Here is a 22,830-nt window from a genome sequence, read left to right as displayed (position 1 = left end):
GACTTGATATTTACAAATGGAGTCTAATATAGGCAAAAGGGGGCGCTCAGTTGGCTCAAAGTGTAAGAATCTGGCCCTAACAAGACAGATGAAAATTCTCTCACTACAGGGAGCTTTCAACTGACATAAAGAGGGTTAAGCTACTATTATGCAAAATGTCCCTGACCCTCCCCCACACACCTCAGCACATGGAAGGAAAGGGCATGTGTCAAAGCAGGATGGATACTTATCTTTTGCAACAGTTCTAAACTGGTATAAAGCCTCTTTGGGACCATAGACAATTGGTTTAAGTTAGAGCAACCCCTGGATTGCTCTTACTAATTCTGGGACTGGGGCAGTTTAAGAATCAGCTGCCGATAACTGGCTTCCCAACCTCTAGACTGAAGCAGATCTTAAGGTGAAAGAGACACTAGCCCTTAATTATTATGATTGGATCATCCTTCTCTTGAGGCAAACCCCTCAGTGGAGATCTCTGTGGGAATAAATATCCATGAGGAAACCTTCACAAAATTTCCCCCATTTCATTCCATCAAGGAGGAAATAAAATAAGCTATATAATCTGACCAGAAACCTCAGGGTGTAGTAGGAGTCCATGACCATATGCACGATGACTTGTGACTCCCTGGAAACTTTACACCAGATCACCTATCTCCTGCATCCCTGCTAGCAGGAATCACTACTAGGAACACCACCTGGCTGAAGCTTCCCCCATAAAGCTCTTTAAAGGGAGTTCCCCACTAGGTAGTGGACTCTGAAGACAACTTCAGGACTTTATTGTCTTTCCTTTGAGTTCCACTAGTCTGGCAGGAAAAAAAAAAAGGTGTATCCCTATTCAGCCAATCCACTCCTTCTTCCAACCCTTCTAATCCTCAGTCATTCTCTCCACATAGGGCCCAGTCTATATAGATCCCATATACTCCTGCTCATTGTTCTCAGAGATCTGTTGAAGACAGAGGTATCTTGGCCATGAGGGTAGGTGAGCCTTTCTTCTGAATATATTATATCTATTTTTTACTCCATATTTAGAAAGTAAACAGACATGGAGGCACATTCTTAAAAAACACAGCTCCCACTGACTTCACTCCTCAGAGCCTTCACTGCATGATCAGAACTACTCAAAATTTGTTACAAATACGTATTACAAAATTAAAATCCATCATAAGGATGTTATTTTCTTCACATGAATATAGCATACTACTCAATAGATAAGTATATAATAGAATAAATTGACCAAATCCTGAAATCCTTCCTTTGGGCCAGCTTCTGCACCCACTGAAGTCAATTACTAAATTGCTATTTTTTTTACTCTTTCCTTGCTCTGATTGACTCCTATTTTGCTTGCACAAGGATGTAGAGAAGTAGAGCTAGTTGACACACTGCAAATTAAAAATATGAGATGAAAATTCTTCTTGAAATTTTGAATATATCAGTGAAAATTCCACTTTTTTTTCAGGTTTTTGAGCCAGGTCTACTGAACAAAAACTGAGGAAGGACTAGGGCGACCAGACATCCTGATAAAATCGGGACTGTCCTGATATTTAGGTGTTTGTCCTGCGTCCCAACCTATGTTTGGTCTGGATGCAATTTGTCCTGATATTTCGCACTCAGGGTTTCTTTTTTTTTTTTTCTCTGCCGGCGGGACTCCACTTTTTTTTTTGCTCCACCCCCCAGCCATGTGTGCCAATATTTTATTCATCCCATCTGGTCACCCTAGGAAGGACTTTCAGATTGGCCCATTGTACAGAAGTGTAAGAGTAATTAAGAGTCTAGAAATGTCATGGTTTAAAAGTATGTCAGGATTTAGAAGTGATCCTTGATTCTGCAAAATCTTACATACATGCTTAATTTTATTACCTCAAGTAATTCCAAGAAGTCAATGAGTCTTCTCATGGGCATATTGAGGGCAGCATTTGGCTCCATAATTTTACAGGTTAGCATATGTGCCTCACCTTGTAGCATAGAATGAGACAAAAGAAATTTATTTTAAACATAATAAAAATCTGAAGCCAGATACAGCTACAAAAATGTAATTTGATGCATAGTACCATGAACCAGCAGCGAGGGGGACCTTCTGCTGGTCTCTACAGAAGATCAGCAAATAATATGTTGGTCCATGCACCAATGGGATTTGTCCTGGGATAAGAGAGTATAAGGTTAAGGGATGTGTTACTGGGGCCATTGGAAGAGAAGTCAGTTTGTATTGCAGAAGATGAAAAGAGAAGAATGTCATCTGGAAAGAGAGAGAGTGTTAACTTTTCATAGGAGAACTGAAATCTGACATTTTATTGACTATTTTTACACAGGCCACTTTTCTGAACTATCATCCACACTAATTCCTTCCTTCAACACTATTCACCTAATCCATGCCCCACAATGAGATTTGTTAAAGCTACTTATTAAGTTACTATTTAAATAAAGGGCCTTTATAAAGTATTTAAGCCCTCCCTCAACCCAGGAATACTAGAAACTAAAACACACTCTCTACCCATTTGAAATGGTACTAGAACTCTACCCTGCAATAAACTTCCCTTTCAGGATTTGAATTGCAGTTGATGGGGGCAGGAAATCTGACTGCTCCAAAGAAATCTATCTAACCTTTGTCAATTTGAGGGCTAGGATTTGACCCCTACTCTTCTTCTCCCCCCTCCACCCTCAACCTAAGCATATTAGTTAAAAAAATACATGAAGAAACAATAAATTATTACATTAAGGTAATCTCAGTTCTGGGGTGCACATGAATCTGGGGGGCAGAGGAGTGTGAAAATGTAAAAACAACACACACTAAGAAAAGAGGGGAGAAAAGTAACATTTTGCCAAAGTGAATGAGAATCAGTGAGTTATCTCTAAGCACACATCAGATTTGCAACATTTTACCTGTACAACTAAAATGAGTTATATCAGAAGTCAGACACCATTCTGTAGATACCACTCCTTCCCTTCATGGTGCACTGAAGTCACTTTTAAGCTTTTCTCCATAACCCTTAGGCTTGGAAACCTACTTAAAAAAATAAAAGAGATTCCCACATAATCCCTTGACTCCAGGAGCAGCAGCTTTAGAAAAACAACAAATATTATGAGGGCTGGCAATTTGAGCATTAGTGACATGAGATGCCAAGAAACCATAGATGCATCACACAGATGCAGTTTAGAAAAATCTTTCCTCTAGCCGCTCAGTGGAAAACTTCAGTCAGCATCCACATGCCCAGGCCATGAGTACATACAATTCTGGCTAGAATTTGAAAGGCCCATCAGAGCTGGCCCATATAATGACAAATATGTCCTCAAGTAAGTGATTTTGAACATTCTGCTCCATTTGCTAGCATGAGGTACATACAAATGACTAAAATTGTTGCTTCAAGAGATTCTGTTGCTCTCTGTCTTTTGACATTTGGTTTAATGAATAACCAGTTACTTATACATGGGAAACTGAAAAGGCTCACACTAAAGCTTTCTAGGTGGAGAAAAAACAGGTTGGGTTGGGGGGGAGACGGAAAATGTCACATTCATATCTATTTTGTGATTTCAGGAGCTTTATATTTTTTTGTATAGAAAGTCCCTCCTCTGGTCTCTTTCTTCTTCCCAAGGATGAGCAAAGCTTCCAGGATTAGTTCTGAAAGGAAACAAAAGTCCTCTCTGTTAAAATCTTTATCCTTTAAAAAAATTAAAGATAACTTAACACTATTTTTAAAATAGCAAAACAAGATAATACTGTGCTAGTGATATTGATAATATATTTACAGCTTATCATTTCATGATGGACATTTTTGTGTCTGTATAATTTACTTTATTTTGACTACAGAAGTGATAAAGGGAAACAAAAGCAGAACTGTCTTTCTAAACCAAATTTTCAAATCCTCTGCTTCTCATTATAAGTGCGTGGGTGACAGGATCACTTCCAGTAGAGTAATTCTCAGCTCTGACCTCTGAAATCTTGTTGCCTTATTAATTTTTTTGTGCATGGAAAAGTACTTGAAATACTTACACACTCTTTTCTCCTGAAAGAAAGAGCATGGACTTTGATTGAAGTCATCTGACTATAGATACAATTTAGCCTCCAATATAAAATGCTAAGCAAATGTGATTGTCCTGTTGATTTAACTCAAAAAGAGCTAACCAAAAAAAAAGGAGAAATTTCAGGCCCATTTTGGTACTTTCCTTAATCTTCGATGTCCCAATTCTTCATTGGCTTGAGTAATGGCTGCCATGTTGGCCAACACACTGAGGACCTTCACATCAAAAAGCATAAACCGTACAGTTTGATTTAAATAGCCATGGCTTCCTTGCTGCTCCAGTAACAGTCTCCTATCCTCCGTAGATCAGGCGCAGAGTGAGCGCTGTAACACACTCACTAGTGGATTATACTTGCACTGTGTGTGATCATTTATGCCAGTACAAAGTGAGTGAAAAATACTACCATTCAACTCTACTAATAATTTACATCTCCTCTGCAGTGGTATAAATGACTACACTATGTCATGGGCCATGGAGAATCAGGTACTGGACATTTACCCATAAATTTAAGTTTGCTACAAGGTTCCTTAAAACCCCACCTCTTAAAGGAATCTTTCACACTTGATCATCAACAATCCCCACATTTTCCCTTACTGAAATTTAGGCACTGACCTGTGTAATATTTACTTATTTTTCTTAAATTATAATCTCTTTGGGGCTTGGAATAAGTCTTCTCTATTGCCTTGATCTGACAAATAGTTTTTGAATATACTTAATTTTATTCATATGAATAATTCCATTTGTGATCTATAGGACTATTTATGTAATCAAAGTTATGCAAGCTCTTAAGTGTTTGCATGTATTGGTGCCACTGTTTGCAAGGCAGTATAAATGTACAGTTATATCACTTTATTTATAGGAATAGCAGATAGGGCACGAATACTGGAAGTAAGAGAGAATTTAAAACAATTTTCTCAAAACTATTGATTAATCGGTTCTCATTTCCTGTAGCACAGCTTAAGGACATATGGAGAGAAAGCAGTCAGATCCGTAATGGTAGGATCAGGGCTCAGAGTAACTTTTAGGCCATTTGTCCAGGGAATGCCATGTGAATAGTATGCCTCATGGAAAGGACTTTGGCTTTGGAAAGATGGTACAAATTGCACCACTTAGAGGGATGAGTGCTAAAAGGAAGGAATAGTGGCCTTGGACTAGATTATACAACCAGAACTCCTGGCTGGGGAAAGATATACTTTGAGTGATACTACTGAAAAGAAAGACAGCTAGATGTCATTGTGGACAGATCTGTTCAATGTGAAGTGTAAATGAACTAGTGACTGAGAAACTAAATTTAAGAAGGCATTAGAGATAATACTGTCATAATGCCATTATATAAAATGATACTTCTCCCACACCTTGGATACAACACAGATTATTATTTACTTCATCACAAAAACATACTAAAATCGAAGCCCCATAGAAAAAGTGCAACTTAGGTGTCATGAATAATAAGAAGCTTTCATATGAGAAGAAACTAAAGAGAGAGTAGATGGCATTTTGAAAAGCCTAGTGTGGTCGCCCCCCCGCCCCCCGCCAACATGAATGGTGAAACCCCCACTGACTTCAATGGAAGTAACATCAGACAAATGCTGAATGGTTTTCAAAATCCCAACTCATGACAATTTAGTGACTAATCCAGCAAACTTTTGTGAATAACTTTACACATATGACGAGTCCCAGTGAGAAGCGCTGATTCCACTGAATTCATAAAATTAATAAGGCTGTGTGGTCGGTGCTAGTGTCCCTGCGTATGGATCCAGTTTTAGAATGGGGCCTTAATGATCATAAAACATTGAGGTCTTGGTCTTCTGAATCCTCACTTCTCCCCACAGCCCCTCTCCACTCCTCCAGTCTTTCCAATTAATGTCACACATTCCATTATTATCCTTTCAAAACCTCTCTCTTGAATAAACAGATGTTTTTATTTCAGTCTTAAAGCTGTACCTTTTTCTCTCCCAGGCTTTAACTTTCTTGTAAACTCATAGTGAATGATTACATCCTTTATAGATCACTTGTTACTAGGCCCCTTTTGAAGCTTATGTGAAAAGTGAAATATTAGAAACAAAAAAAGCAACAGACAAAAAGCCTCCTTTTTTACAGGCCACAGAACAGTGATAAGATGATAGTGGCTCTTTGTCATTCATTACTGACCTGGTTTTATTTTTGAACTAATGATCTAAAGGTAAAAGTTCCATATCTCGTTACAAAATAGCATTTCCCTTTCCCATCCAGTTGGCCCCAATATTTCTGTTTAGGACACCTTACATGTGAATACAGGAAAAGAGGAATGTGCAAGAGTACACTTCCAAAGTTTGAGTTTTGGACGTGGTGCAATATGTGATGGCACAAAAGAGGAAAATATTGGGGTTTCCATGTATAAATAGATTCTATTTGCCTATAATCTCTCATGGAGCAGGGATTTTGCTAAAGCGAGATATCCTGCTACTTCAGTGCAGTATGTCCCTGTGGACTGGGCACTGAGCTGAGATTCAGAAGAACAGAGTACTTTTCCCAGGTCTGCAATTAACTCTACAAGCCCCCTCCACCTGTGCTCCAGAGGGCAAAATATCAGGACAATCTGCATCCCGACTGAACATCGGTCGTGATGCGGGACAAACAAGTAAATATCAGGACAGTCCCGATAACATCGGGACATCTGGTCACCCTACTTAGATCGACTTAGAATTATTTACTTCGTGTCCTTGCAGCGCGAGATCGACGGCCGTGGGTCCCCCGTCGACTTTGCTTCTGCTTCTTGGCAAGCTGGAGTTCAGCAGTCAACGGGAGAGTGATCGGGGATTGATTTATCACATCTACACTACAGACGATAAATCGATCCCTGATAGATCAATCGCTACCCGCCGATCTGGTGGGTAGTGTAGACGTACCCTAAGAGTTGGCTCATATACCTCTGTTCCCATGTAAATGATGCTTTTCTCTCAAATAATAGAGTGAATTGGAAGGGGTAGGGAAATAGAGACTGTTGCTACTCACACAAGATAAAATCCATCTTTTTGTTATGTTTTGTTTAGCCTAGTACTCTGTATGGAATTTCTGAGAACAGGGTCCTTCAAGTGGAACTGCTGCTGCTCTACAAACAAGGCAGTTCAAGGATGCTGTTGCTAATGTGCTATTCAAAAGGAATAAGGGTGCTGATCTCCCTTTCTATATTTTAAAATTATTCACTGTTATACAGGTTTTTTTTAAATTAAAGCACATAGCATGGAAAAATAAAACTGATGGCAGGCAAATATTTGTCAGGAGATCATTAAGTCAGGGAGGCAAACTCTACAACTCATTAAAGTGCAACAGATTGATGACATCTCTTTATCATTGAATTATACATCCCCAAAGCAGTTTTATTGGTTTTTTTTATCCTTTTTCTCCAATCAAGCACTGCAGAATTTTAAAAAGACCCTGAAAAACAAATACTTCCAATCCAAATTAGGAGTGTGAAGATTAAAATTCCATAGTATTTTGTTCATAAATTGGATACAGTTTTCATCCCTGGTAAAATTAGGAAAGGGTGGTAGGATGACTCCTACTACTCAGTTAAATGACTTAATGAGGACTACCAATAAATCAAAAGGATAGTAAATACAAGGCACAATTTAGTTTACAATAAATAAATAAATAAAAATAAAATCAGACTATAAAGGAGGGAAGGAAGGCAGGCAGGCAGGCTAGTCTCCAATATCAAAGCTTCTCCAACGCCGAATCCAAAGTCCACTGAATTTAGTGGAAAGACTACCACTTACTTCTATGGGCTTTGAAACAGATCCAGAATGGTACCCCTATAGGTTCCCCTCTTGGGCTCACAGCCTCAGTATGGCAACCTGAGAACCACCTAGACCGGTGGTTCTTGACAGATTACACGTTGTGGGCTGCATATTTGGCCCACACTGTGTAATCTGGGCCGCAGGGTAGAGGCAGCTCCAACCCCATCCTTGCTGTGTGGGGCAGCCAGCTGCCCACCCTGGACCACAAAGGGCCAGCTGTCTGCCCCAGACCCTGCCATGCGAGGTAGCCAGCTGCCTTGGATCTGGACCCCATAGCTTGTGGGGCAGGGAGGCAGCCATGACTCTGGACTCTGCCCACATGGGTCAGGTTAACAGCCCCACCCCTGCCATGCAGGGCAGCAGGGCAGCCGGACCAGATCCCTCCATGCCGTGGAGCAGAGCAGCTCGGACCCCTCCGCGTCAGGAAACTGGGAAGCTGGTGGCCCCAAGGCATGTGGGCTGGCCTTTAACACACATACGGCCCATGGGCCATGCGCTCAGAACCGCTGACCTAGAAAGCATGGTAGCCAGCAAAAGTGTTTGGTTTGAGGTGAGGAAAGGGACTGTTACCATATTTGGTAATACAGACTGCCGCAGGAAAATTCCAAAGCAGCAAGGAACAGGTGTAGGTTAGCAGCATAATTGGTTGAGGCAATATACTCAAAGAACTTCAGTAACAGGTACATTTATCTTCCTTGATAATTGCCTCAGGAGATTCTCACTCCTGGGAGACCAATTACCAGTAAAAAGCTGTATAAGGGAACTGAAGAGTACCTAGCTAAATAATGTCTGAAAGATTGTTCTGCTACCAAGACCAGTACTTGCTCCTAAATCAAGGCAGTAGTACTGAATAAAGGTGTGTGTTGAGAAATGTCTCCGTTTCTGAAGACTCACCACATGAAGCTCAAGTCTACGATAAACTGGTTTAGACATAGTAAAAAGATTTTGAACTGGTCTTGTGAAGTAAATTATAGGTAACCTCAGTATAGTTCATAGGAGACTGGCTTACTTATAAAAAGAAAAGCACATAGGTTCATGTACTGTGCAGTGGGAATAATAAGAGAGGACTCCATGTTTCTAAAACTAAACCAGATCTTTATTAAGAGAACTATTTACAGAGATGCTGCAACTACAGCTAGCATTCAAGCCATGTATACACAGACCGATTTCCTGGTGCCCCTTCCAAAACGTTCCTCACTGGAACCTCTTATCCTTCCTCCATGTTGCATGTCTATTACTTATTAAATCTTTTTTGTTTTTAATTTTGTTTTTGTGTCTTTTGTGCAAGCGTTTACGTGTTTGCTGAGGCCAATGGTTACTAGTAGATAGCCTACTGTAACACATGGCCTTTACCACTAGTCTGTTGTGGCCTGTTGTGGCCTCATATTTCTTCAGGTATTCTGAACTTTGAACCAATTTCTCACTTCTTGTTTGTGTTATTTCTCTTGGTGGGAGACTCCACTCCACTACTCCCATGCTTGTGCAAGGTTTTGTGGGTAGAAACCCAGCATTCCGGGTTGTCTGAGCCACTCCATGCTTCCTTCCAGTTCCATGCAAGCAGCTGCACACACACTCACAACTGGCAGTCTCAGCAAATACTCTAAGGCAGAGATTACCCATACCTGCCTATAGTGGAGAGGCAGAGTGATGAGAGTGGCTTCAGCAGATGTGAATTGAGCATATTCAGTACAAGCCAAGCAGCAATTCAGGAAGAGGGAGGGCACAATGTGGTATCTGAGCTGAGGACTGAATATGCATAGTGAGTGAACTAGTTACTCATTCCTAAAAGTGGTCCCTCCAGGTTAGAATCAAGGCACCTTGATAGAACAATGTGGAGAAGTTTGCTCTGCCATTACTCATGCCATATCTGTTTTGTAAATAGCAGGCTTCATTCTCTAGGACTGTCAATTTGACATCGTTCACAGGCATTAAATTAACAGGATGTACAGGGATAAGAAGAATCTTGACTCAAAGGTATAACAAACAGTAACATTTCATTTTTGAAACATTACTGAACAGATGCCATTCTTATTGACTGAATTTGACATTCAGACAAGTAATGGATAGGTCTAATGACAACTACAAAATGCCTATATTTATGGTAAAATGGACTTTTCGGAAATATTAAATTGTGCTTTTGTCTGCATAGATACGGTGGTTTTCTAATAACTTAGATATTCTGTTATTACCACTAGCCCTATTTGTTTTTATCTAAAATCATACTTTAAAAAACTGTGTTTTTTAATCATTATTTTTTAAATGAAAAAATAAAACAAAAAATCCCTTCTAATGAACCAGGCTCTCAGGTGACAAAACTTGGTAAATACTTCCTTTCTAAACCACTATTTAAGCAAATAAAAGTAATTTTTGTAGGTTGCCTTTCAAGTATCACATAATACTTCACAATTCATTACAGCCTATATAAATACACTCTGCAGGTGAATATCACCTGCTGGTGCCATTTATTTAACAGGGGGCATTTTATTGTCTTCAGTCCCCTTATTAAGTTGATTCAATGGGAACTAATGCCAGAGGCTAAAAGGACAAATCCAAACTACAACACTACTCTCTTTAAAACTCCTCACACTTTCATTGTTAACCTTCTAATCAGAGTATTAACTCCTGCCACCTATGCTTCATAGGGTAGCCAAGCATCCAGTATTGTCCTGGAGGCTCCAGGAATTAAAGTTTAATCTTTAATGAAAGGTAATATCATGCGATGAAACCTCCAGGAATTGATCCAAGCAAAATTGGCAACCCTAATGCTCCATTCATTGTTTTTCTGCTCTGAAGGAGAAATGTAAACCACTACCAGCTAAGTCCTCAACTGCACACACATAAAAACCAAGCTTAAGGTGCATATACCTGAACAGGGATGTGTAATTCTGGACTTAAGTTTCAAGTCCCATAATTTCCAGATCATGCCCATAATGTCTCAATTGCATGCGGACAACTTTAAATGAATACATACTTCAAATTGCACCATCTGAAAATTATATGCATTTCTGTGTTTGGTTTTACACCAGCAGATGCACATATACACTCACCCCCATCCATTTGCATATGCACAAATCTTTAGACATCTGGCCAAACAGCAGCAATAACTCAGACTAAGTATCTTACTTCCTAAGCCAACTCCACATTATTCACAGCTCCCTTTGCAGATTTCACCTTGCTTCTTCTTTCCCTTTTCTACTATACCAATAATTAAATCCTTCCAAAGTGCAAAAGACTCCTAGTCAACAGCTCAGATATGGTGCAGTAACATTCCTGTTGCTGTGGCATTCTACAGTAGTGGATACAACCATTTCACAACAAGCTTTAGTATCTACAGTTATTAGGGAGAGTTGAGTAAGTAGAAGCATGGAGCAGCCATGTTAAAAAACAAAAAAACAAAAACACATATTATTCCTCAGTTATAATTTAAACAATGGTGCTCAACTTTTTTTCCATATCATGATCCTCATATTACATTGTGGGAGAGGGAAATAAAAATGAAAAATTGAGATTTCCCCTCCCACGCAGAAATGGATAAGGGGGATGAGGTAACATCTTTTATTGGACTGACTTCTGTTGGTGAGAGAGACGAACTTTCAAGCTTACGCAGAGCTCTTCTTCAAATTTGGGAAAGAGTGTCACAGTTAAATACAACATGGAGCAGATTACTATGCTAAACAGTTAACACATACTTCAAGGAATCATTCAAAGTGAATACTCCTAGAGTCATAGGGAGGAAAGTAGGTGGGGAAGCACTGGGGGAGGAGGAAATGTTAGTGGGTTATATATTGTTATAATAAGCCATAAATTCAGAGCCATAAGGTCTCTATTCAGTCCATGATTTTTAGTGTCTAGGAGATTTATGAATTTAAGCTCCCAGGCTTGTCGTTTGAAAACCTTGTGCAGGTTTCCTTTGAGGATGAGGACTTATAGGTCAGAGACAGAGTGATCACTTTGTGGGAAAAAAAAAAAAGGGTTCACTTATAGGTGATGTGTTTTTGTCTTTTATCCTTTTCTGGTGAGCTCATTCAAGGCTGTAGTAATTGTTTGGTTTCACCACTGAAATGTTTTATCTACTTATGCTAACCAATCTATTTCATGTTGTATTTAGCTGTGACACTCTGATTAAGTTCCCCAGACTTGGTGAGAGAGACAAGCTTACTCAGAGCTCTTCAACAGAAGTTGGTCCAATAAAAGATATTACTTCACTCACTTTGTCTCTAATATCCTGGGACTGACACAGCTACAACAACACTGCATTCTGACTTTAATGGCAATTGCAATTAGCCCTTTAGCCCTCAAATTAGTCTGTCCTACTAGTGAGTCATCAAGGTCAAAATCACATACTTTCTGTGGATAAATTACACACTTTCTGTGGATAAATTACACACTTTCTGTGAATAAATAGAGGAAGTTATCTTCCTAAGCCTGCCAATTGTCACCTTTTCACAAACAGTAATTATCATTGTTATTTGTTAGGTTTACAGCATCCATAAATGTGATTAGCTGTACTGTAAAACATTTAAGAGAGCAATCTGACAATGGAGAGCTATTTTTTGGCTTGACATAACAAAAAGATAGGAAAGAACAGAGAAGAAATGAGAGAAGATAAACCAAGTTTTCAACTGAATAGCATGGACCAACAATATTCCAGTTGTAGGTTTCTCACAGAGTACTCGCTAGAGCTATTTTCTGTTCATTATTTATGTTGTGTGGCTAATATCATAATTTGACCTAGGTTATCTGCTCCATACGTGATTAGGAAACATTTAAAAACAGAAGTCTAAAGGAAAACAAACAGCAAATACTGAATACTTCATTTCTGGAATAAATTTTTAGATGAGAAATTATTTGAGGTAAATTTTGTTCCAGAATCCCAGAAGTTTCTTACTTTTACAAGTGGCCAACAGCAACAGGAATACTCATGAACAACAGACATGAACTTGCCATACACAGCAAGTAAAACATGCTGGTTTTGTTCCCTAAAATACCAGGGACTCTCTACAGGCATCCTGTTCAAGCACCCCAAGAATATATTGAGTTAATTAGAATCAGAAAGGAGCCTCTTATAGGAATTGAATAGTATACAAGATGTGCACCATATTCTGACTGTACCTTGAGCTCAGCAAATAGAATTGCAATAGTCCAGCTTCAAATCCACTGTTGAGGGCTACCATTTCCACAGATGCCTGAGAGAAAAGAAAAAAAAAAAAGAATATACTCCAGCAATGTTCCTAAGGACAGTGATGGAGAACACATTTCAAAACAGATTAAATGTGTTCCTGCACAGAGTACCCGGAATCAAGGACAACACCATTCTTAACAGATTAAATTGAAGCAAGGCTGCACCCAATAGAAAGCAGAATCATAAAGGAAAATAATTTTACTAGTATTTGGTATCAAATGCCAGTATTTCAGTTTTATCTTAGCTTATGTTTAAAAACATTGTTTGCAAGCTCCCTACTTCTGAGAGATATTGAAGTCTTGCCACACCTCTGCTCTACCCCCCAACTTTCTTATTCATGAAACAATACGCAGAATAAGGTGACTTTACAGATATATGCTGATAGCTTCAGTGCTGTTCCCTATCCCTTAAATATTGCACCTGTTGTAAGTTGTTGGCTACATGTTTGTTCTCTCTGCGTGCCACACTGGCTCTGGCCAGACAGCCTGTATAGCAGACTTTGAGCTGCTGAAGAAGGCCATAGACTCAGTTCAGTGGCAAAGGCACTCAGCCAGGTTTATTGTTAACAAAACACGATTCTAGTGCCCTAGTGAATGGTTACAATAACACACACATCCCCGTTACAATGGACTAGCTCCCACTTTGGCCAGACAGACACCTCTTCTATGACCTCTCTTTTATACACTGATACCAAAAAAGTTATATATTGCTTGCTCCTCTGATATAGTTAGTAACCACCCTTTACTTTATACCTATTGGTCAGATCAGAACATCTCTATCACTCTGTTATCCTTAGGAGGGATCAGTGCCTCCCTGTATTGTCTTTTGGGATGTTCTGGTACTACCCTTCTGAAATGTGTTTACATGAATACTTAGTGCCTAGGAGCACTTGTGTTGTTATAATGCCAGCCCTGTTCTTGCCAAGTTCATGTATCGGACAGTGAAACTGCAAGCAGGTATTTGCTTTATAATAGGGCCTGACTTTTGCTCATTTTAGTTTAGGCCTTAGGCCTCCTACCAGGCCCCATGCTTTAGACTCTCTCTTTCTACTATAGCACACTACTATTATTTTGCTTTTTTAGCTGCTGCTGTGGATTGGTCAGATATTTTCACTGAGTTGTCCATGACACCCAGTTGTTTGCTTTTTTCCTGGCTGCCATTAATTTAAAACCCATCAATGGGTATGAGTTGAAATTCTTCATTCCAGTATCAGAGGAGAATTCATTCATAGAATAAATCATTTTAGTCTCTAAACAATTTATACTACTGGGTCAGATTCTGCCACCTGTATTTATGTTGAATAGTATCTCTAATGCAAAAATATTCCCACTGGTTTCCATGGGATTACTTACCTAGCAAGATACTACTATATCTGAGTGAAACAGAATCTGGCCATGGTAAATATAACAAATCCTCTTTTCCGATAACAAAACTCAAAGGTGTAATTGCTTAAATCTAATGGCAATTTTTATGCTAATTTTAAACTTTGAGCAGTAAGAAAAAAGTCTCTGTAGATACACACTCTTTTGGTGTCAAAGATAATTAGTAAGACAGAATGAGCAGAAATATATCATAAAATTCCATTATCCTCATTAGTTGTCATATCTTGTCATAAAGTGTCACATTTTGATTTTCATAATATCAGTGAACTGATATAGTTGTCAGCAACAATACCAAGGTATCTAATTACAACCAGTATATTACTAGAAAATTGCTATGTTGTGTCACAAAATCCTCATATATGACAGCTTAAATAGTAAAATGAGAATTTTTATTTTGTCCTGAAATTAGTTCTCTACAAAAGTGTTTTTAAAAAAGTTCTTTTATCTTTAAAAAGAAGTCATACTGCAATTAGCATTCTACTATGATCTCTACTATGCCACAGACGGCAAACGGTATCTTACCCTTTATGCTCAAGATGTACATGATATACTTTTGTTACTGCTTTAAGCCTTGACTCGTGCTTTTATTCCCTCTGTGGTGGCTGTATTCTAATTTCTACAGAAGTGAATGACTTCTGTGTTACAGTGTAATCACATAACTTTATGAAGCTGGGACACTAGTACTGCTCCAACAATAGAGGAAATAGGTAGATGACATTTTGAGGAAGAAAGTTCCCCAGTGGCAACAAAGGGAGTCAAGTTTACAGCAAAATAGTACTGGTCTGTAATGAATATTATGGCTACTGCTGAACTAATGCCAATGGGGAATTGTGCTGCTAAATCTGAGGCTTCCAGTTTTGTGCCTATGGAATTAGGTTCACTAGCTACAGCTGTGTCTCTCCAAAATGGAAGGTCTAAATTCTTGCAAGCCAAAAAGCAGCCCAATGTCAACTATGATATGCTTGAGATGACGTTTTGGTGTTTCTAATTTATTCAGACTGAGGTGCATTATGTGTCATTTCCATCCTTGCGTTTAAAGTGATGTCTTTAGAACTATTTAAACATCCAACTTGACCTAAAAATCATCAAAAGAGAATGCTTGAAGGAAGGGCAGCAAGTCAGAGGGGAGAGAGAGATAGAGAGGAAGCTTTCCCAATGCAAGCTTCCCAAAGCAAGCAAGCTTGCAGCAACATAAAGCTTCAGAATTGTGATGAGGTATATAAAATAGTGAGTAACATTATGAGTTGTCTCTTCATCTCATAATCAGTTTTCAGAGTGATGATATTCATATAGCATTTTGGTATTAATGCACATCCATGGTTCAGTCACATTGTCCCAAATTCTCTTCAGCATTCAGGCCATTTTGTGCTGTGCCGTTGGTAAAAAGCAGACCTAAAGCTATCAATAGGGATCCTCTGATGACATTGAGGCAGCATGAGCAATTATTATATGTTCTCTTGCTGCTTGTAAAGAAGGCTTAGCTTGAGTACAGGGAACATGACTATAGCCTCCATCATGCCCATTGATACACCAGCTACCCACTGGTGTAAGAGGCCAATAAGGCAATGGACTAACAGCCAGCAGCCTTCCTGGCTGCTCTAAGATAGGAGAAGAGACCACTCCACCACATAGCCAGATCAGGATCAGATGAGCTTTAAACCATATTTGATACCATCTCCTGAGGTCTGCTGTATGCTCTTTGACCACAGCCAGGCATCTAGCAGAGTCTTACTACCTCATTAGCTGGCAAAAACTGCTACTCCCATGTTCTATTGTTAGAACTCAATTTCCTTTAATTTCATTAAACAGAAAATTCTACCAATGTTTTTGAAAACAAAACAAAAAACCCTCAACACCCCCCCCCAAAAAACCTCCCATGCCTATACACAGCACACCACAAACACCTTATATTTAGAGATACTGATGCCTTCTTGATCCAGTTCAGAATATGTCCAGAAATGTCACATTTTTAAACAGCCTGAATTTTGCTAGTGGAAATATTCCAGAATTCACAGAGTATAAATGCACACTGATTATATGGATGATTTTACATCCCCAATATCAAAATATTCAAGTTCATTTGATTTCTCATTTCTTCACAAATACAATAAAATAAAACATTTTCTATTGCAATAGAGTTTTGGTAGCAGTGTGACAGAGGTATTTCAGAAGACAAGTTACAGCACAATGTTGTACTGAATACTCAAATAAAATTTACATTAATATAGGACTGAGAGTAAAGAGCTATAATTCAGATTAAAACCTTCACAAGGATGTTGTAATTATCTTAAAAACAAAGCATTATGAACACAAGAAATTCAGAATTAAGGTTATGTAAAAGATATCCAAACATGTTTATGTATGAAAATTCTCAGATAAGGCACGCAGACTCAAAGTTTACTCTGCCTTATTGCGCCATTATGCAATAACTATACAATTTTAGTTAATGCGTTTCAGTATTATGGTCCTAGTTTAGATTAGACTGATTTTAAAGAGACGTTTAATTTATATATTTCTCCTCATGCATATTCCTGAACCTCTACTTTAGATTTAAGCTTAGAAAAATTATAACATGATATACAAATAGTATCATCAACACTGCAATATGGCTTGCATGATGCCAGTGAACCTAAGGGGATCAGTTTTGTTAAAATTATTTCATTATCATTAGGATTTATATGTTAAGGGTACACAGCAGCTCTTCTATTTACAGTGAATCTCCAACTGCATGATCCATGCAGTGATGATACAATTGTATCAATTTTTGGTACCAAAGATAATTCATTGCCCTGGAAGCCATTGTGAAATTACAAAAACTGACTTGTAGAATCATATGAATTAAACAAAATCTTAAATGGGATAACTTCTCTTTGTGCACAAACTCCAAGTAACTTGATATTCAAAGACTAAGAAAGGAATACAGAAAAAGGTTGATTAAAATAAATAAAATGGCAAAATAGTGCACAAAAAAAAATACCAGACTGACAAACTATGTTGTTAAAAAGCTTAGTGGGTTACAAACCTAATCCTCATTTCTTTCCTGAGAACTTCTTGGTTTCCTCATCATGTGTCCATCATCTACATTGAATGCAGTATTCAGGGACAAATGTTTATTGGTTTTGAAATCCCTGCCCTTCCCAATGTGAACAGATGGAAGTGGAAGGATGTGAACAATTCATCACTTAGACCATAAACCTTCAAACACATGTGTAGTTGATTTTGAACACAAGTAGTCCAACTGATTTCTGTGGGATTATTTGCATGCTTCAATGTAAACATGCACAGAAAAGTTTGTAGGATCAGGAGCCTTAAATGGATTTTTTGAAACTTCACTAGGCCTTTTTAAATCATGCCTCAGAAGGCAACACATTCTTCTCTTCTTAATTAGTCCCTCATCCCTTCATACTATATGGAAGCTACCTGGGAATACTCTTGCAACCATAACATTTACGAATTGTCCCAATCCCAATCTTGGGATTGATTGTTTCTTGAGAGCTTCATGTCCTGGACAGAGTCAACAGCAAAAATTACCGAACTATTTTTCATTAAGTATGGGCAAATATATTCTGGCTAATTCCAAGAACACTCTAATATTTTGAGTGCAGAATTATGTGCCATTTGACATTTCATTTGGGGTGATTTTTGCACCTCTTGAAATTTTGCTTTTCTGTGACATTTTGGCCAAGTGGCTTTTCCCTGCACATTGAAACATTCATAAATGAGATTCACTCAGTGTCCTGTTTTAGCAGTAGAGACCCAATACCTTCTCCCGACTCTCCTGCCCCCTCCCTAAAAAGACTGGTGCCAGATACTCAACTAGTATACATTTACATTGAAATCCATGGAGCAGCACTGATATACACCAAGTGGTGATACGGTCATGAAGTGTATAAAAGCAAAGTAACATGGACAAACCTGCTGTCATGCCCTATACATAAAAGATTGGCTATCTGTGATCACAAACAAAACAGAAGTGGGAGCTGGTTAACTATTCTTTTATTGCTTTCTTCTGTTGCTGCCTAGCAGGCATTCAACGCTTGCTTTCTTTCCTTTTAAAAAAAAAAAAAAAACATTTGAAGCACATTTCAGCCCTAAACCATCATGCTTCAACTTTATGTCCTTCCTTATTACATCTGTAAGATATTTCTACATTACCATTCCACTAACACTAAATGCACAAATAAAATTTCACTCTGCATCTCTCTGCCGAGTGCCCTCTCCCTCTGCTCCTTCAAATCACACATCTTCCAGGAATCCTTCCTACCTTGTTCTCCCATTATTAATCTTTCCATATCTTTCCTTACTTTAATTCCTTTTCTGTACCATGTCTATCCCAGATTTCATGTGTACCTGTAGGAAATCTCATTGTTTGTCCACTCCATAGATGATTGATAACAAAGATTAATATAGACATCTTTGAATTTCTGCTGAAACAACAGCTAATATAATCGGCTGTACATATACCTGACCTGCAGCTTCAATTTATATCTAATGACAGAGCCCATTGTGTGTGGGAGGGGTTAAACATTAGCTCATCTATTAAAAGTAAAAGTTTTTGGATGTTGTTCCTTACACCAACTCTGAATGTGTCACAAAGAATTACTTAAAGTATCTGGAATCACAGTGTTCCAATAATTTCTTTACCTTATCTATGTATGTGCTCATGCTTTCCCTTTCCCACTTTCACACTTGTGAAATCTGAATTTTTCTGATGTTACTATATGCTTTGGAGCTAAGTGGTTTTGCAACATATCTTCTTGGTCTTTGAATGTCAACTTTTTTCCTGCCTCACTTACTATTGATCTTAATATATGTAAGTTATATATAACTGTAGATTCCCCACAATCCCTTTCTGTTATTAGGTTAAGCTAAGCAGATTATTTTTAATAAAAGCTAGTAGGAAGAAACAAAGTGTTTGGACCTGATTTTCAGAGATACTAAGGAATTTCAATTCCAACTAACAGCAAGGAAGCTGCAGGAACTTCTGAAACATCAGGCTACTGTTCCAAGAACTCACATTTTCCTTCTTATTCTTTTATTATTAGATGCTGGGCATGGCTATTTACTATCATGCTCACTAAGCTATGTGGCTGGGAGAGGCTCACTGGCCTCATCATGTTCCATAATCTATTCATCTGGAATTAATGAACAACAACCCTGCAGCCAGAGATCCAGGAAAGAGAACCTGCTCAAGTTTAAGGAGCTATCGATCAGCATATCATAGGCTTACCACCATAAAAGCACCACTACATGACTTCATTAACATGCTACCTAACTTCTTTGGATCGACCCAGTCCAACATTTATTAAAGTCAATGGAAGCCTTTCCACTGACTCCAATGGGCACTGGGTGAGGGCTTTCATGTATTTACTGGCAGGTCTCTTCAGAGGCCCTTGGTGAAAAGGCCACTGCAGATGTACACAAATTCAAAATTTGGTGATGTTTACACTTATTTTGGAGATAAGTGACCAGTTTAATTGGTGTTTCCACTTTCTGCATCTTGCAAAGATGGCTACTGAGATTTTTGTGTATGATAGCAATAGACTGATCTATGACTTCAGGATTTCTCAGGACAATGCTTCTTGAAAACAGTCATAATATTGTAAGGTGATCAATAAACATACTGTTTAGAAACAATATCACATTGTCTGTGATGTGGAAGAATAGACAAAATTATCATATTGGCCCCTCTTTTTGACCTTTAAATCCCTGAAATACTATGAGTATAGAAAGGTGCCTTCGTGGCATGATTTTACATACAAGAATATCCCTGAGAGAAGATCTGAAGTAGCCTCTCTTCTTTCACACTGATCCGTACACGTGGACCACCAATTCCCTGTTATAGGATGGCAGGCCCCTATGAATTAATCATATCCAGCCCCTTGTGCCAAAACAGATGCTCCCAGCTTGGCCAGTGAAGATGGAGGGGCAGCATCTGTGGCTGTAAAAGATCAGGGAGACCTGTGGTAGGAAGTGGGGGCAGTGGTGGGTGAGAGAGATAGATTGTGTGCACGTGTGTCAGGGCTGCAATCAGGAGAGGGCACCTCTGGGGAATTCTTTGCAGGTCCTCTCTGGAAAGAGGGCGGAATTATGAGGAAGCCAGTGGAGGAGATGGCCTGTTGACTTTCAAGAGCTAAACTGACTTTCAGGAGTCTGAAAAGAGCTGAGGACCAGAAAGCCAGTGGAAGGTCTAGCTGCCTATCTATCCTGAGCCAGTGCCACTGCTGGGAAGCTGAAAAGGGCTAGGGAGCCAATAGATGGGCTACGTCTGCTGCCATTCCTCAGGAAGAAAGCCATTGCCAAGAAAGACTGAGAGCTGAAGACTCAGAGCAGCAGAGGGAGATGTCTAAGGGCCAGAGAGAGGACCAGAAGCGGGGAGTGAGACATGGTGAGGGATGCTGGAGGGGTACCAGAGAGCTGGGGTTCTACTCTAATTGATGTATTGTCTGGACTACATTTATGAGACATGGTTTATGGTTTATGTGCACAGGACTTTCATTCGTAATAAGTGTCACACTGTCTGGAATCAGAGGGGTAGCCGTGTTAGTCTGGATTTGTAAAAAGCAACAAAGAGTCCTGTGGCACCTTATAGACTAACACATGTATGGAGCATAAGCTTTCGTGGGTGAATATCGACTTCGTCAGATGCAGTGGATATTCGCCCACGAAAGTTTATGCTCCAGTACATTTGTAGTCTATAAGGTACCACAGGACTCTGTTGCTTTTTACATTGTCTGGAGTGGCTCACAACTGAGTGTCAACATCAGGGCAGATGGTCAAAAATCAGGGCAGAAACCCCAAACTGGTTGTATGTTGTACAAATAGAAGTCACCAACCCAGGACTAAGTTGAACTCCTAAAGCACTATAACAGTCTCCCCATGTAGTCACAGACAGTCCCCTTGGGCATTCCAGTCTATCTTACCACCCAGGCAAGCTGGACGGTGTGACAGATGGTCACTTTACACCAAAAATCACAACAATATTGAGGGTACTCCCATTACCAAAGGCCCAGTCGCTTACCCCATGTCATTGGCTACAGGCATTGTCTTTAGTTTAAGGTCTGAGTACAAATCTTGTAATAAACTAACTAAAGATTTAATAACTAAGAAAATAAATGAGTTACTGACAAGGTTAAAACAGGAAACATACACACACAAGTTAGTTACAGTCTTTGATTTAAAACGGCAATATAACCTTCTATAATAAGCAGCTGTCCCCTCCACCTCCTTTGGGCTGACCAATGCTAAGCAGCATGGTGATCTCTTTCTTATGTTTAGGAATCTTTGCCTGCTCGGAGTCCTGACAGCACAAAGATCCCAATTTCTCCTTGTCAAGGATTTTTATCCCCTTCCCCCTAGAATGTAAGATGATGGGATGATTTCAGGCAGGGGTTTCCCTTTCCCAGAAGGTGTAAGGAATGCAATCCAGATGGGGCTGTTTTATGACACTCCCACTTCTTGTCCACCAGGCTGCCATCTCTCCTTCTTCTAGTCCCTCTTTAAAACTTGTTTAACTCTTCTCATAATCAATGATCTCTCCCACCTCCATTAATTGAAACAGTCTCCTATGTATTGTCTATTTGAGATGGTAAACTGTAGTAGAACATCAGTCTATGTTTTGTAAACTTTCATATGTTTATAATACTGTACAAATGCTTAATAATGACGCTAGGAAACTTTTTTTTAATTAATCACATACAATAGCCTTCCTTCTTATTACATTAATATTTTCCATTTGCAACACTTGTTTGTATCCAAAAGTGAAAGAACATAAATATCTTGGCACTGCTAGACTCTAAAGCCATGTCTACAGTACAAAATTATGTCAACCTAATTTATGACAACATATAGCCACCATGATTATTAAATCTCTTATGTGTGTGTCTCCTCACCAGGAGCACTTCTATTGACTGTATTGTCAGTGTGAGGCACTTTGGGGTATCTCCTGAAAGCCAGTAATGGTCAACAGATGCAACACAGTGATTCTCTGGCACTCTGTTACTAAATCGGCTTAGAGAGGCACTTATATTGACAGGAGCCAAATTTAAGTTAAGCTTAATTAGAGAAGCACCTTACATGAACCTAACTGTGCAATTTAACCTGGGCCTAAGGCAGATCACATTGTTGAAAGTAGCTACTGTCATAAACAGATAGCTAAGGGTTAATGTCTCTTTCACCTGAAAAAAAAGTAACCTGAAGCACCTGACCAGAGGACCAATCAGGAAACCGGATTTTTTCAACTCTGGGTGGAGGGAAAGTTGTGTCTGAGTCTTTGTCTGTCTACCTGCTTTTCTCTCAGCTTTGAGAAGTGATTTCTGTTTTCTAATCTTCTGTTTCCAAGTGTGAGTACCAAACATGGTTTTGTTGTTTTTGTATTTACATGTCTATAGTGGCTGGAGTGCTTTGATTTGTATTCTTTTTGAATAAGGCTGTTTATTCAATATTCTTTTAAGCAATTGACCCTGTATTTGTCACC

Source organism: Gopherus flavomarginatus, chromosome 7 (assembly GCF_025201925.1).
Source record: "Gopherus flavomarginatus isolate rGopFla2 chromosome 7, rGopFla2.mat.asm, whole genome shotgun sequence".
NCBI classification, from domain to species: Eukaryota; Metazoa; Chordata; order Testudines; family Testudinidae; genus Gopherus; species Gopherus flavomarginatus.
The sequence above is the reverse complement of the archived record's forward strand: the minus strand, read 5'-3'. Positions refer to the sequence as shown.